Genomic DNA, 15,309 nt, shown 5'->3' with positions numbered 1-15,309 from the left:
GTGCCCTAGAAATATTTTGCTGAAGGGACCCTCAAGGCATAGGATCTATCTTTATTAACTCTTCTAAAAGATATATACATGGTTAGTATATTTTCAACGTCATCATCAATATTAAGGAATTCCTTAGCACTTTCCATGACCTCCGAGAAATTTGCAATTAAGTGTTAAGATCGGCATGTAGATTTAGTGTCCTGGAGTTGGAGGCAACATTAAATAGTCTTGTTACTCTATTTGGAGCACATACATTTGCTCTAGCGTTTTTGCTTACTTGAGGGAACCATAATGACAGTATAACATCGTGATTAAGGGTATGGATTTTAAGGTCAATCAGATCTGGTTTTGCTTTCTGATCTCTCCATCCACTGGCTTTGTGACCTTGGCTATCTAAACGTTCTCTGCTTCAGTTTCATTAAATCAGTTGGGAATGCTTTCAGCTGTAAGTAGCAACCACCATACCAAAAAGCCTACAGAGACTTAGGTTGTTTTTCCCCTCACTTAAAAGGAAGTCCAGAGCAGGAAGTTGTTATGTTTCAATGGCTCCAGAATGTCAGAGCTTTGCGATTCTCTCTTCATGCTTGCAGGATGCCTAACCGCTTTACTCACAAGTTAGGGAAAAGGAAGGCAAGTAGAACCAAGGACATCTTTTCCTTTCTGAGACAACAAACCTGCCCAGAAAACTCCCAGCGATCTCCTTCACTGGCCTGAACTGTGTCACATGGCCAAGTTGCAAGGGAGACCAGGGGAGGCTCCAGAATGGAGGTGCGTGAGGGAGAGCGGGCTGTGGTGGGCATTATGTCAGATAATGTATGTAACTGCAACAGGGAAATGGAGGCTTCATTCCAGTGTCCTGCAGTGAGGGAGCGTCACATCAGAGACAGGGCAAAAACCTGGTTTTCTACCAGACTGGAAGCTCCATGCAGGGAGGGTTTTCTGTCTTTCTCGTTTATTATTCTAGCTTGATGCCTAGAACACAGATAACCATATGGTGCTTCTCAGTAAATATTTGATAAATAAATGAATGGGTAATAATCTGATACATTTATTTGATTTACTGTCGTTCATCATCTCCTCAAACAACATTTATTCATTGCCCCTAAACAAACATCGGAATGTAAGAATCATGAAAACAGGACTTTTGGTGGTGTATTATTTATCTCTTGCTGTGTAACAAACTACCCCAAAACTCAGCAGCTGAAAATAACAAACATTTCTTATCTCACACCGTTTCTGAGGTCAGGAATCACTGAGATTCTGGACAGGTGGCTGTGGCTCAAGGTTTCTTGTAAGTAGTCACGATATAGTCAGGATGTTGGTCGAGGCCGCCAACATCTAAAGGCTTGACTGGAGTTGGAGGATCTGCTTCTCAGATGGAGCTCACAGGGCTGCTGGCTGGAGGCCTCAGTTCCTCCCCATGTGGACTTTTCCATAATGCTGCTTGAATATTCTCAGGACATGGCCGTTGCCTTCCAGAGGGAAAGAGCAAGGAGGAAACCACAGTGTGTTTTCTGACTAGGCTTGGGTGTTGCTCAGTGTCACCTGCATAATATTCTACTCCTTAGAAACAAGTCATGAGGTTCAGCCTAAGCTCAGAGGGAGAGGCTTCTGCCTTTTGAAGGGGGAGTGTCACAGAATATTTTCCCCCAATGTGTTTACACTTAAAAAAATTTTTTTATTGAAGTACGGTTGATGTACAGTGTTTCAGGTGTAGAGCAGAGTGATTCAGTTAGACATATATGTATTCTTTTTCAGATTCTTGTAGACATTTTAAAACCACCAGTGTCTATTCCATTCAATGTTACATTTCTAGCATCTAGAGATGCCTGGCTCCTATAATAGATGCTTAATCAGAGCTGGTTCCAGGTTGGTAGCCTTGAAGGTTATAAAATTGGGGGCTTTAAGAGAAAGGATGTAGAAAAGTTATGAAAAATGTTATAAAAGTTAGTATTTATTTAGAATAAAAATATACTACAAATTACCCAATTTTTAAAGCTGAAAATAACACTGACATCACAAAATCCTCCAAATAACATCTTTATATTTTATTAACTACCTGACTTTCCCTGTAATGTGCGTTTCCTGTGTATTTTGGCTGCACGCTCTTGGATTACCTGTTAATATTACAGTGATCTTGGATTATCATTTTCTTTAGAGAGACTACTAGAAAGAAGATTTAATCTTTCCACCATCAGGATTGATCAAAATTTGTTGTTGTCAATTTAGAAAAGTTTCTTTTGGCTTTGCAACACATTACTGGTTAGGTGATGTAAATTTTTAGGATTGTTGTGTCAGATTTGGGAAAACATCTGTCCAGTTGTTTATAATGTGACCTGTAAGATTTTAGGCAATTTGAGTTTTCCACAGCAGTGATGAATCTCAAATACTCTTTGAATGATGACACCCATTAACTAGTTTGTAACGATGGAGCGTTTCTTTTGCGTTATCTTTGTCAGTGCCAATACTTCTTCCTGGGTGACCATTATCGTGTGCTCCTCTTCAGCAGACTGTAATGGTTAATTTTGTGTGTCAGCTTGACTGGATCATGGGTTGCCCAGATGTTGGTTAAATGTTATTTCTGGGAATGGCTGTGAAGGTGTTTCCTGATGAAATTAGCATTTGAATCAGTGGACTCTGTAAAGCAGTGCGCCCTCCCCAGTGTGGGTGGGCGTCATCCAGTCCATTGAGAGCCTGAATAGAACAAAAAGCAGAGGAAGGAAGAATTCAGCCCTTCCTGACTCACTGCTCGAGTGGGGACTTTGATTTTCTTACCCTAGGTGCTCCTGTTTCTTAGGCCTTTGGACTCAGACTGGAACTACACCCCTGGGTCTCCTGGGCTGCCTGATTATAGACAGAAAATTGTGCAACTTCTCAGCCTCCGTAATGGCGTGAGTCAGTTTCCTAATAATCTCTTCCTATACTTACATATCCTATTCTGTTTTTCTGGAGAATCGTGATTAGTAGAATGATTTTAAAAACCCAGTTATTAGTTAAAAACCTAGTTATTAGTTTTATTCAAAATTATGTTTTACTGGTATCACTTATACTTTGATAGAGAACTCACCAGAGTTCCAAGCTCAAGGTGTATCAAATGTAAGTTCCCTGATACATGAGAAATGCACCACATCTGACTATCCTGTGTGTCTTCACACACATACTTGCTGTTTATGGAACTGTCACACTGAAATTTAAATTTCAGTGTCCATATATACAGTTCTATTGGAACTTGGACATGCTCATCCATTTACTTACCGTGTACAGCTGCTTTCATGCTGCAGCATCAGAGTTGAGTAATTGAGACGGAGCCCACAGAGCCGACAAAGCTTAAGGTATTTAGTATTTGGTGCTTTACAAAAAATCTGTTGACCAACCCCTGTCCTATGGAGATGAGCAAGAGACACACTCACCTTCTTGGCCTCCTGAAGCAATGGCCATTTTTCAGTCCCTAAAATATACCAGTCTGTGTACTGACTCAAGACTAACCTGTCCGCTCTTCTCTCTGGAGAACAATCTTCTCTCAGCCATTTTTGGTCTGATCATATTCATCCTTCAAGCAATTTCCCCTACCTAGAGAAGACTTCTCTGGCAACCTGTCTAAAACAGTTTCTATTATTCTTTTTTTTTTTTTTAAATTTTTGGCTGTGTTGGGTCTTTGTTGCTGCACGCGGGCTTTCTCTAGTTGTGGTGAACGGCGGCTACTCTTCGTTGCGGTGCGCCAGCTTCTTATTGCGGTGGCTTCTCTCATTGTGGAGCACGGGCTCTAGGCGCGTGGGCTTCAGTAGCTGTGCCTCGTGGGCTCTGTAGTTGTGGCTCGCGGGCTCTAGTGCGCAGGCTCAGTAGTTGTGGTGCACGGGCTTTGTTGCTCCGTGGCTTGTGGGATCTTCCTGGACCAGGGCTTGAACCGGTGTCCCCTGCATTGGCAGGCAGATTCTTAACCACTGTGCCACCAGGGAAGGCCAGTTTCTATTATTCTTAACCCTTGTTTCCTGTTCTTTTCAATCATAGTCCTGCCCATGGTTTGTAATTATTGACTTGACTTGTTCGTTAAGGTTGCTGCCCCTTTTACTCTGCAAATTCCCTGTCAACATCCCAGGGTGGGTAAGAGTGTGAGCTCTGAAACCAGACAGCCTAGGTTTGAATCCCAGCTTTGTCACTTACAAGTTGTGGAAGCCTGGGTAAGTCACTAATCTTCTTGCTTCTTCCATTTTCTCATCTGCAACATAGGGATAATCATAGTAACTACACAGTAAACATAGTAAGTACTACATTCAGTTTTGAGGATTAAATAAGTTGTAGATAAAGCATTAAGAAGGAAGCAGCAAAGGAAGCCATAAACAAAAGGAAAAGACAACCTACGGGCTGGGAGAATATATTCGCCAACAATGCGACCGACAAGGGCTTAATTTCCAAAATATACAAACAGCTCATACAACTCAATATCAAAACAAACAACCCAATCAAAAAATGGGCAGAAGACCTAAATAGACATTTCTCCAAAGAAGACATACCGATGGCCAACAGGCACATGAAAAGATGCTTAACATTGCTAATTATCAGAGAAATGCAAATCAAAGCCACAGTGAGGTATCACCTCACACGGTCAGTATGGCCACATCAAAAAGTCTACAAATAATAAATGCTAGAGAGGATGTGGAGAAAAGGGAACCCTCCTGCACTGTTGGTAAGAATGTAAATTGGTGCAGCCACTGGAAAAGAGTTTGGAGGTTCCTTAAAAAAACTAAAAATAGAGTTACTATATGATCCAGCAGTCTCACTCCTAGGCATACATCAGAAAAAGATGAAGACTCTAATTCAAAAAGATAATGCACCCCAACGTTCATAGCAGTACTATTTGCAATAGCAAAGACATGGAAGCGACCAAAGTGTACACTGACAGATGAATGGATAAAGAAGATGTGGCGTATACACACACACACACACACACACACACACACACACACACACACACACACACACACACACAATGGATTATTCAGCTATCAAAAAGAATGAAATAATGCCATTTGCAGCAGTGTGGTGGACTTAGAGATTATCATACTAAGTGAAGTAAGTCAGAAAGACAAATACCATATATCACGTATATGTGAAATCTAAAAAAAATGATATAAATGAACTTATTTACGAAACAGAAATAGACTCACAGACATAAAAAAAACAATCTTATGGTTGCCAAAGGGGAAAGGGAGGGGAAGAAGGATAAATTAGGAGTTTGGGATTAACAGATACGCACTACTATATATAAAATAAACAAGGACCTACTGTAGAGCACAGGGAACTATATTCAACATCTTGTAATAACCTATAATGGAAAAGAATCTGAAAAATGTGTGTGTGTATATATATATATATATATGTGTGTGTATATATATATTTCTGAATCACTTTGCTGTACACCTGAAACTAACACAACATTGTAAATCAATTATACTTCCAAAAAAATACTAGTAAAAAACCAAAAAACGAAACCCAGTCCCTGGTAAGCAATTGATAAGGGTTAGCTATTAATACTTAGTACTGTATCTTCAGGGTTGAACACAAGAGTACAACCAGTATCTCTTTGAGTGAAAAATGTTTTTGGAATGAAGCATTTGTGGAAATGAAGGCTTTCATCTGGTGCCTCATACCTCTTTTATTTTTTAACCATATGCTGTTTCATTTAAACATTATGGACCTCAAGTTTCATTTAGTCCATGAAAGGCTATAACTGACCTTGATTTACATAACAAATCAGTAAGACAAGCGTTTGAAGCTTTTTTTTTTTTTTTTTTTTTTTGGCGGTACGTTGGCCTCTCACTGTTGTGGCCTCTCCCGTTGCGGAGCACAGGCTCCGGACGCGCAGGCTCAGCGGCCATGGCTCATGGGCCCAGCCACTCCGCGGCATGTGGGATCTTCCTGGACCGGGGCACAAACCCGTGTCCCCTGCATCAGCAGGTGGACTCTCAACCACTGAGCCACCAGGGAAGCCCTGAAGCATTTTTTTTAATTACTTTTTTTGGGGGGGGTGGGTAATTTAGTATCTGTCACGGTATGCCCACGGACAGATTAAGACCTATAAGTATTATGAGGCCTACATCAGTCAGCTATTGCCATGCTAATGTCATGTAACAAATCACCCAAAGCTCAGTGGCTTAAAACAATAATTATTTAATCTCACAAAAGCATCTGCAAGTTGGCTGGTTTTCAGATGATCTAGACTGTCTGGGCTGGGCTTCAAGGTGTGGGTTGCATCAGGGTCTGCTCTAGGTGTCTCTCATCCTCCTTGAATGAACAGGCATGTTCTTCTCACAGCACCGTTGGACATGCAAAAAGAGTGAGACCCACGGTGTAAACACGTTCTAAGGCTTTGCTTGCATCCTGCTTGCTAACAGCCTATTACCAGCAAAGTTACATGACTGAGCCCAAATCAGTGGGTCAGGGAAGTATATTCCATCCAAAGCAGGCATGGGAGAGGTGTATTTCCTGAACAGTAATACACGCTATCCCAAGACCCATAACCAAATAAAAGCTAAAATAAAAATCAAACTAAGGGCTCCCCTGGTGGCGCAGTGGTTGAGAGTCCACCTGCCGATGCAGGGGACACGGGTTCGTGCCCCGGTCCGGGAAGATCCCACATGCCGCGGAGCGGCTGAGCCTGAGCGTCCGGAGCCTGTTCTCCGCAACAGGAGAGGCCACAACAGTGAGAGGCCCGCGTACCGCAAAAAAAAAAAAAAAAAATCCAAACTAAAATGAAAAGTTATATTTTTCAAAGAGACAAAAACACGTACATGTTAAAAATAGCTTTTCTGAATTTTCTGGTTGTCTCCTTTGGCAGTCAAGAGGGATTGTAATGGTGTCCCTGCTTTTCTGGTCCTTTAAGTGTGTGTCTAGTCTTCATTTGGGGCCAGCCAGCACTGATGACTACTCCTTTTTGTATCCTAGTGCCCAGCACTTGGTGGGTATTTGACATAGTTTGTTGAACGCAATGTTGAATTCTGTAAATGTATGGCAGTTGCATCAGTGCATGATCGCTCTATTGCTTTACAGAAATTCAGGAGCATTGTAGGTATTGCACGTTTCTACATCAAAGGTTTAAAAGTAGTTATGGGGTGTGGAGGTGCACACAGCTTCTAACACTGCCGTGCATACCTTGGAGGCCTCCAAGCAAGTCGTTGCCTCTGGGTTTCCTGTTTCTCTGTTTCCCCTGCAATGGAAAAGCGATTGCTTTCTCATCTGATGTTGCTCAAGGGAAATGCGTGCCTGGAAGATAATCAACAGAGAGGAGAGTGTAGACGAGTAAATAAATAGTTTAATGAATATAAGATAAAACATGAATTAGGGCTTCCCTGGTGGCACAGTGGTTAGGAATCTGCCTGCCAAATGCAGGGGACATGGGTTCAAGCCCTGGTCTGGGAAGATCCCACATGCTGCAGAGCGACTAAGCCTGTGTGCCACAGCTACTGAGCCTGCGCTCTAGAGCCCGCGAGCCACAACTACTGAGCCCGCACGCCTAGAGCCCTGCTCCGCAACAAGAGGAGCCACCGCAGTGAGAAGCCCGTGCACCGCAACGAAGAGTAGCCCCCACTGGCTGCAACTAGAGAAAGCCTGCACGCAGCAACGAAGACCCAACGCAGCCAAAAAAAAAAAGAAAGCCATGAATTAAAGCCAGCTTTCAGAACCTCACATTTTCCTTTCATCTACTGTTTATTCAGTAATTGCACAATTACAACTTGCATAAATGATTTTATATACCTAGTAGTCTATAAATATCTCCAGTATATATATGTTTGTAGATAAGGAGGGCAGGGATGATCATGATTGAACAAACATGTTCTGACATAGAAATAACCTTGCAAATACTACGATGTTCAGCTTCTACCAATGCTAGTTTTTCCTGACCCGGGGAACTCAGTGTTATGAATTTTATTAACAACTACCTTTGAGAGTAGGTAGTTATTATGCCACACACTGGGGTGAGATATCTCTATATATTATTATTTTTAACCCATGTAACAGCACTGCCATGTTAGAACATATCCCTGTAGTAGAGAAGGGAACACAGAGATGCAGTAAGTAGCTTGAGCCTGTATTTGAACTCTAACATGCTTCACTAGAAAATCAGGCTGTTTTGAAAGTTGACTACCCACCTGTGTACAGGGAGGGCCAGTTGAGGACAGGCAAGCGTGGCATATAGATATGCATATGACTGTCATGTCTTATTTCTTGCACCAGGATTAATGTAACAGAACACCCAGTGCGGGAAGCCACCGCAGGGCCATCCCCGCCATTCTGCTTTCCTTCAGTTATGTAGTGCAGAGCTTCTTAGTTAGATGACTAAGGTAGGCATGGTAAACACGTCACCCGGATTGTCAGATGCCTCTGGTTTGGAAATGTTCACTCAGAGCCATCAGTGAAGCCCAGAGATGACATCTTACAAGCTGGTGATAAAGCTTCAAGTAGCTTCCACTGTGAGAAGGGCTTAATTATGTGTGATTTTTCAAGCAGCGTCTGTAGATTATACAGATAAGATGTCTCCTTTCTGTCTGGCATGTGCCTTGTACTAGCACCCTTATTGAATCGTGACTGTTGCCTCGCCTTGGTTGTGAATTAGGGCCCCGGGAGCCTCCAGTCAGGTTTAGCCATTGTCCTCACGAAGCTCATTATTGCTCTTTTGGTTGAAATTTGAAGGGAAGAACCACCATTAGGTAAGTATGCAATGTCAGGGAAGCAATTTGGTTTGAAAAGTCTCAGAAACGGCCTTTTAAAAAAAAAAAACCCGTCTAGGGCATTTCTTTTTTGAAAAAATAAGTTGAGTATCTTTGTTTAAAAAAAAAAAGAGGGTTTCTGCCTTTCCAGTTAAGAGCAATCTTTCAAAGGCATCCAAAAAGAAAAAAAGTTGGCTCTGTTTTCTGAATTGCTAGTTGGGAGAACAAAAGCAGCAAGGGAAAGTTTGACTTGACTTCCTCTGCAATTTGTTTATATCATCGGAGCAGAAAGAATCTCAGGGCTCAGCTCGCCACTTCCTGAATAAAGAGAGAAAAATGCCCAGAGTGCTGGATTCATTGAGAGGTGCAGAGCGATCAGCAGAAATCCTGACCGACTGAGGGGCCCAGAGGGCAAAGGAAGAACGTTTCTCCGTTCAGCTACAACCTAAGATAAGTGCGAGGTCCCCAGTCACCAAATACTCCCCCAGCCCTCCCAGTGGCCACAGGGAGGCCAGCTGGGAGGAAGGTACAGGCTTCCCTGGCTTGTTGCTGTGGAGTCGGCGTCATCCAAGACAGTGTCGTCAGTCAGTCCAGTTCAAAGACAGCAGTGGCGGTGATGGAACTGCATTGAAATTACAGATATTTCCTTGGGAAAAAAAGTCCACATCAGATGTAACTGAGATGATAAGGTTCTGTTTACTTCTCTAGGTAGTAGCCGGGAAACAGCCAAACCAGTTAGGGTAGGAAATTTTCTTCTTTTGGTCAGGTATGTACTGAATCACTGGCAGCAAACTTCAGGGATTTTTAAGAGAGAAGATTTCTTTCTCTCTAGGTTCTCCTGGGCAGAGTGCCTGTATTCCTTCCCCTCCGCACACTTTTTTAAAAGCAGTTCGAGGCCAGCTGAGCTCGTTTTGATTATTGCTGTTAGTTTCCTGCCACTTGTCTTTGTAGGCTGGAGTGAGGCCTCAGGATTTAGATGAGAAACATCGGGCTGCTCCCCTCTTCGAGAAACCTTACCTGTGTGGTTTCCTAGCTTGCCTTTTCATCACTTACTTGGTTGAGGTCTGCCATAGCTGGCCTATTAAAGAGAAATTTGAAATTAGTGGGTGAAAGGGCTAAGAAAGAGAAAAATACAGTTGAGCAGTGAGTGTACTTGGCTGGGTACCCTTATGGGAGACTGATTTCATTGGCCTTTGGAACACTGGAGGGGATTGCAAAACATGCAGCTAGAACAGAGCGAGAATGCAGATAGAAGCGGGGGGCAGAATGGGGAGACAAAGAGGGGTTTCCCTTTCCTCAGACAGGGGGGATCATACTTACTAAAGTGCGTTTCTTGGGGCAGCTCAGAAGCAGGAGAAAATGCCAGGCAATAAGGGCGGTGGCCATTTGAATAATAAATATATAACACGCAGTGATTTCAAACCTCACAGTTTGTTATTGGAAGTTTTTCTTCCCATTTGGAGGGCAGGTTTCCATCAATTCTCTTGTCTAATTCCTGCTTCCTGCCAAGCTGCTGCTGTTTTCAAGAAAACACTTGGGTCATCGTTTGAGAGCTTCAAAAACCTCAGTGTTCAATTAGCCTCCTTTTGAATCCCTTCTGAGGGTTGGTTAAATATGGGTCCAAAGTCCTTTCTGTGAGTAGGGCTGATCCTGGGGTGAGGAAACTTAATTTTCTGAGTGTTAAGAAACAAAAATAATGTTTTAACAGCACCATTACTAGAAAACTTGGAAATTGCACTCTTCTAGTCTGTTCTGTTCAATTCCATTTTATGGACCTCTGAACATTTCATAGTACAAAGGGCTATTATATAAAAAGGACATTTGGATATCCTTCTTAAAGGTTCCCTTGTACTTTCATAGCATGTTTACAAGGTTACTAAGTATGCTTTCTCATCACTGTATTTTAAATGGCTCGACGACTACTCCCACGTTTGAGAATCATTGAAACTGCCTGAATGGAACCGGGATATCCTTTGTTCCCCATTGATTCGGAAACAAAAGACGCAGGAAAAAAAGTTTATTTTGCTGCTGAATGCCATATGCAGATGAACGCATTGTCGATTAAATTAAACCAAGGATCTGAAGACTTTTTCAAGCCTTAGAAAGAATGTTCTTATAGTTATGGTACATGTTAGAATTTGCCCTCCAGTTTTCATTTATTCTGTTGTGCTTGTGTCTAACGTGGGGTTATTTAAGTCACACACCCAAGTCTTCAGGAATAATAAAGCGTAATCAATAGAGGAGAATCAGCATCAAAAAAGACCAAAGTTGCTGTGTTGTTTCTTAGGTGGGAAAATACCAGCTGGACATAAGTAGGCAGTGCCCTCCATTCATTTCCTCCCTTCTCCATCTTTTCCAGTTTCTCTAGACCGGAGATTCTCATTTTCGGCACTGTTGACATTTGGACTGGGTCATTCTGCGTTGCAGGGGGCTATCCTGTGCGTTGTGGGGTGTCTACCAGCTTCCTGGGCCTAGACCCCAGATGCTGGCGGCACCCCCCACAGTCATGACAGGTAACCTCGGCTCCTGTAGCTGCCACGTGTCCCCTAGAAGGGGGGTGGGGAGGGCGTTCGGATCGCCTCGGGTTGAGAACCACTGTTATAGGGCAGCCCACCCACAGAATCCTGTTTGAAGGAGGAAGAGAAGATTAACTTAGTGTTCAGCCAGCGACAGTGAAAATCACTGGTTACAAAGCAGTTATTTTAATCAATTCATAAAGTTAGATCTCAGAATATGAGAGAGAGAGCAAGAGAAGGAATCAAAGGAGTCAGACAACGTAATAGCTGCCCTTCATTTTACAGGTGGGGACCACAGCAGGAAGTGCATCCCAGCATATACAGCTAGATGGTGAGCTAAGGCTAGTTATTGTCAGCTTTTTTTCTTGTTATTTCAAGTAGTTCATGGATTCACTTACCTATCGTTGTGCCCCTCCTGCTGGGAAGCATCTCAGGGTAGACGGGAAACAACGCATCTCAGCATCCTTTTCCTTATGACTGTGAAGTAATTAATATTCACTAATTTAATTTTCAGTGGCTAGAAATGGGCATGTAGTACAGTAATACACATTTTATGAGATACTGTTAGAATAATAAAAATGTATCGGAATGACGATATGGCTAAAGAAGTTTAAAACACGTCTTAATAAAGATGTATCTCTGTTTCACTAGGATGTATAGTTCACATCAACTATTTTTTATTAAATATCGAACAAGAGAAGCAGTGCCCAGAACCACATAATCTGAGCCCTGTATGTACAATAATGAAGCTATCAGTGTTCATTTTGAGTATTTTTTTTTAAATTTTAAATGAAGTGTTTTGAACGCTGTGACAAATGGACAGAATGAATGGTGCAATGGTCAGTACACGTACTTACTGCCAAGATTTGCTGGTTTCCAGCTTTCCCATTTCAGAGCCTTTACTGGTCCTTTTGGCAGTCATTTATCTGCATGGCTCATTCCCTCCTTCCCTCATCCAGGCTGAAATGGCACCTTCTCGGGCCTCCCAGTCTTTCTTTCCAGTGATACAACTACAGAGTGTGTTCTATATGATGAACAGAGGGCACCATCCGTCACTTGCCCGCCAGCCCTGCTTTAATTTTTTATAGCACATATTATATATAAATATGTATTTGGTTTACTTATTTGTCTGTTTCCTCCAACTAGAATCTAGCCTGACTCCCTGATGGCTTTGTTTTATCTAGTAGTGCTCAGAACAATGCCTACCTAGTACACAGTAGGCGCTCAGTAAATATCTGTTGAATGAAAGTGTTGTCTGGGCAAACTGGGGGCGCGAGCAGGTGGTAACAATTTAGTGTGGGTTGATGCAGTCTTGCACTCTTGTAAATGACCTTTGTCTTCTCAAGTGTAATATTTAATATTTAATTGGCATGACAAGTTAAATATTGCAAGCGGTTAATCATTTGTTCATTTTAAATAACAGGTTGTTTTTTAATAGAAGTCTAATGAAGAAAATAATAATGGACTCCCAGCCTACTGATCAGAGAAGCCTACTGATATTTAAACAGCTAAACAAAAGTACATGCTTATAGTTAGAAACTTGAAATTGCATAGAAAAGTTACAGAATAAAAAGTGGAAGACATTCCCCTATCTATCTACAAAAAGAAACACTTGTAACCAATTTCTCATGAGTTGTTCCAGAAAATTTCTCTATGCCCATAGGTATACATTTACTAGCAAAATATACCTTAAATTGCTTTAAATGCGCACACACACATGCATACACACATACCAGAATGGTTTCTTTAACCCTTGCACGGTTTGTACTTAGATACTTATTTGCTCAACTATGTGTTGAACATCTCTCTTCCATCCAACTCTACCTGCCTGTCCACCATTCTATCCCCGGTGCCTGGCACACAGCAAGCCTCATTACCTGTTCGTTGAACAATTGGTTAAACTGGTACACAGTCTTCAACAGCAGGTGCTATGCTTTTATTAATGTACCGTGTCGTGGCCAAAACACGATCCTTATGCCATTGGTGAAGTTCCTTAGGATTTGTATCCAATGAACATTTATAAATTTTTAAAAATTGTTAGCATTCTAGGTGTTTTCAAGTGAATTAGCTCATGCAGTCCTCAGGCAGATCTCCTAAAGTGATTATTTTCATTTCTGCTTTTCAAATGAGAAAGACTCAGATATCAAGACCGAACTATAGATGAAGATGTAATATTAGGAAAAAGTTCTAGGCCTCCATGCCCTATTTCTATTTCTTGGTAACTTCATTTTTTTTTTCTTTTTACCAATCTCAGCAGTTAGAATGCTGTGACCGTTTGAGCTGAGCTTTTAATACCAAATATTTCTATATAGTCTCTCGCGTCACAAAGATACATTTCAAGTCTCTCTAATTAGCCCAGCAGATGAAACAAAGATCTGAAGACTCACTAAACACTAACAAAACAAACAAGCAAACAGAAAATTCCTCTAACACAAGAGAAACTTCGTGACAGTGTAAAAAATGAATCCACCTGGCTTCTAAGAAGCAGGTCTGAGCAGCTCAGAATCAAAACACAGGAAGTAAGTTGTAAATGGCAGAATGAATAAAACAGCTATTTTGGGGGTGAAACAGAAGTTGCTCTCTGCACTTTAGATGTCACCTTTCAAAGTGAGGAGGGAGCACGTGGGGTCAAAATGTTCACCCACGGGCTCCATTTTCAAAAAGAAACAGCCAGTATACAACTCGGTAAATAAGAAGAACATCGAACTACATCGCTAAAAATGGGTGAATTTTACGGCATGTAAATTATATCTCAAGGTGTTAAAGAAAAAAAAGGAAGAGCCAAATTAAGTTAAAAGTTGTTTTATCTTTGCCAGAGTGTGTGTGTGCGTGTGTGTGTGTGTGCGTGTCGTGTGTGTGTGTCTGTGTGTACTGTGGTCTGTGCGTCCAGTATGTGGGGACTCAAAGGTTACTGTTTAATATTATGTAGAAAACATGTGCAGAGCCAAGGAGGTGAAAAGAGTTCTCTCATAAAAAGACCACGGGGCTGGGGGGCTCCTGAGAAGTCAAAGTAGTTGAAAAGATGAACCTTTTGTCCTGGAGGTGTCATCACGTCCTCCTACTGGGGCGAAACCACAGAGCATAAAGCTTGCCTCCCGCTTGCCGCTTCCCTGTTGATTCTGTTCCCTCGTAATAGCAGCCTTGTTCCATCTGCCGGGATTCAGAGATTTATGGAGGCAGAGTGTGAGAGGAATTATTTCCAAAAGAAATAATCGCAGGAACAGTGAGACGGGAGGAGGAGGAGAAGAGAGAGAGGGAGGGAGAGAAACAGAAACAGAAGAGAGTAATTTCCAGGACAGAATAAAATTGGCTGTCATGTCATTAAAGTGTTAAAACACTGCAAGCACTATAAACTGACGACGGTGCCTTATGAAGAGCCTTCTGTTGGGACTGGACGAGTAAAATGAAACGCAGAGGGGAAGGGGGTGGGGGGGGAGGACCTGCTCGGTGCCAGGGGCAGGGCTTCGCGGTTAAACCTCGGGCCGTGGTTTGATGCCCTTCTGACTCACGGAGACAAAGGCCACCTGCCAGCCTGGGGTCCGGCGAGACCTCACACTCCACGTGAGCACCTCCTGTGGGAAGAAGGAGAAAAAGACGCACGAGCAAACCTCAAAATTACGACAAAAGAAAACAAAGCCTTAGTCTAAAAAACCAAGTGAGGTTATTTTTCTGAGAATTACATAAGCAAATGCTCCACGCTTACCTCTGATTATTATCTCTTAATCATAGGTTTAAAAATGCCAGTAAAACTATGTCAGACTAGGACAGAGGTTACTTTGGGGAAAGAAGAATGATTAGGAGAGGACACGGGGACTTTCAGGGTGCTGATTTCCCGGATATGTGACAACTTTGGGAAAATTCATCAAGCTGGATAGTTGCAATTTGCGATTATGTATGTTTTACTAACATTAAAAAAATGCCAATATGATCTCCCTGTGCCTCCTTCCTCATTCATTTCAAAGTTGATGTGACCAAAGAGGGCTTGGATCCTCCTAGCTGTGTCGCCCCCACTTAGCTCATGGTAGCCTTCAACGACTTACCCCAAGACTGCAGCAGCATCCTGGATGATTCTTTCATCCTGCTGGCCCTGCCTCCAA

The 15,309-nt window shown here is 42.2% G+C and overlaps 1 long non-coding RNA gene across 2 annotated transcripts; it reads right to left on the bottom strand.

Moving 5' to 3' along the window:
- Positions 1–1,028: 1,028 nt before the first annotated feature.
- On the bottom strand, positions 1,029–8,916 carry LOC132438446 (uncharacterized). Of its 2 annotated transcripts, XR_009522195.1 has the most exons (4): positions 8,139–8,916; positions 7,141–7,251; positions 4,153–4,207; positions 1,029–1,892 (listed from the first exon to the last, which is right to left on the bottom strand). It is a non-coding gene; the product is annotated as an uncharacterized lncRNA (long non-coding RNA). The 2 variants fall into 2 exon arrangements; XR_009522194.1 differs by lacking the exon at positions 1,029–1,892 and having other exon boundaries at positions 3,936–4,207.
- Between the last annotated feature and the right edge of the window lie 6,393 nt (positions 8,917–15,309).

This window comes from Delphinus delphis, chromosome 15 (assembly GCF_949987515.2).
Source record: "Delphinus delphis chromosome 15, mDelDel1.2, whole genome shotgun sequence".
In the NCBI taxonomy this organism is placed as follows: Eukaryota; Metazoa; Chordata; class Mammalia; order Artiodactyla; family Delphinidae; genus Delphinus; species Delphinus delphis.
This window is presented reverse-complemented; position numbering and strand designations above follow the sequence as displayed.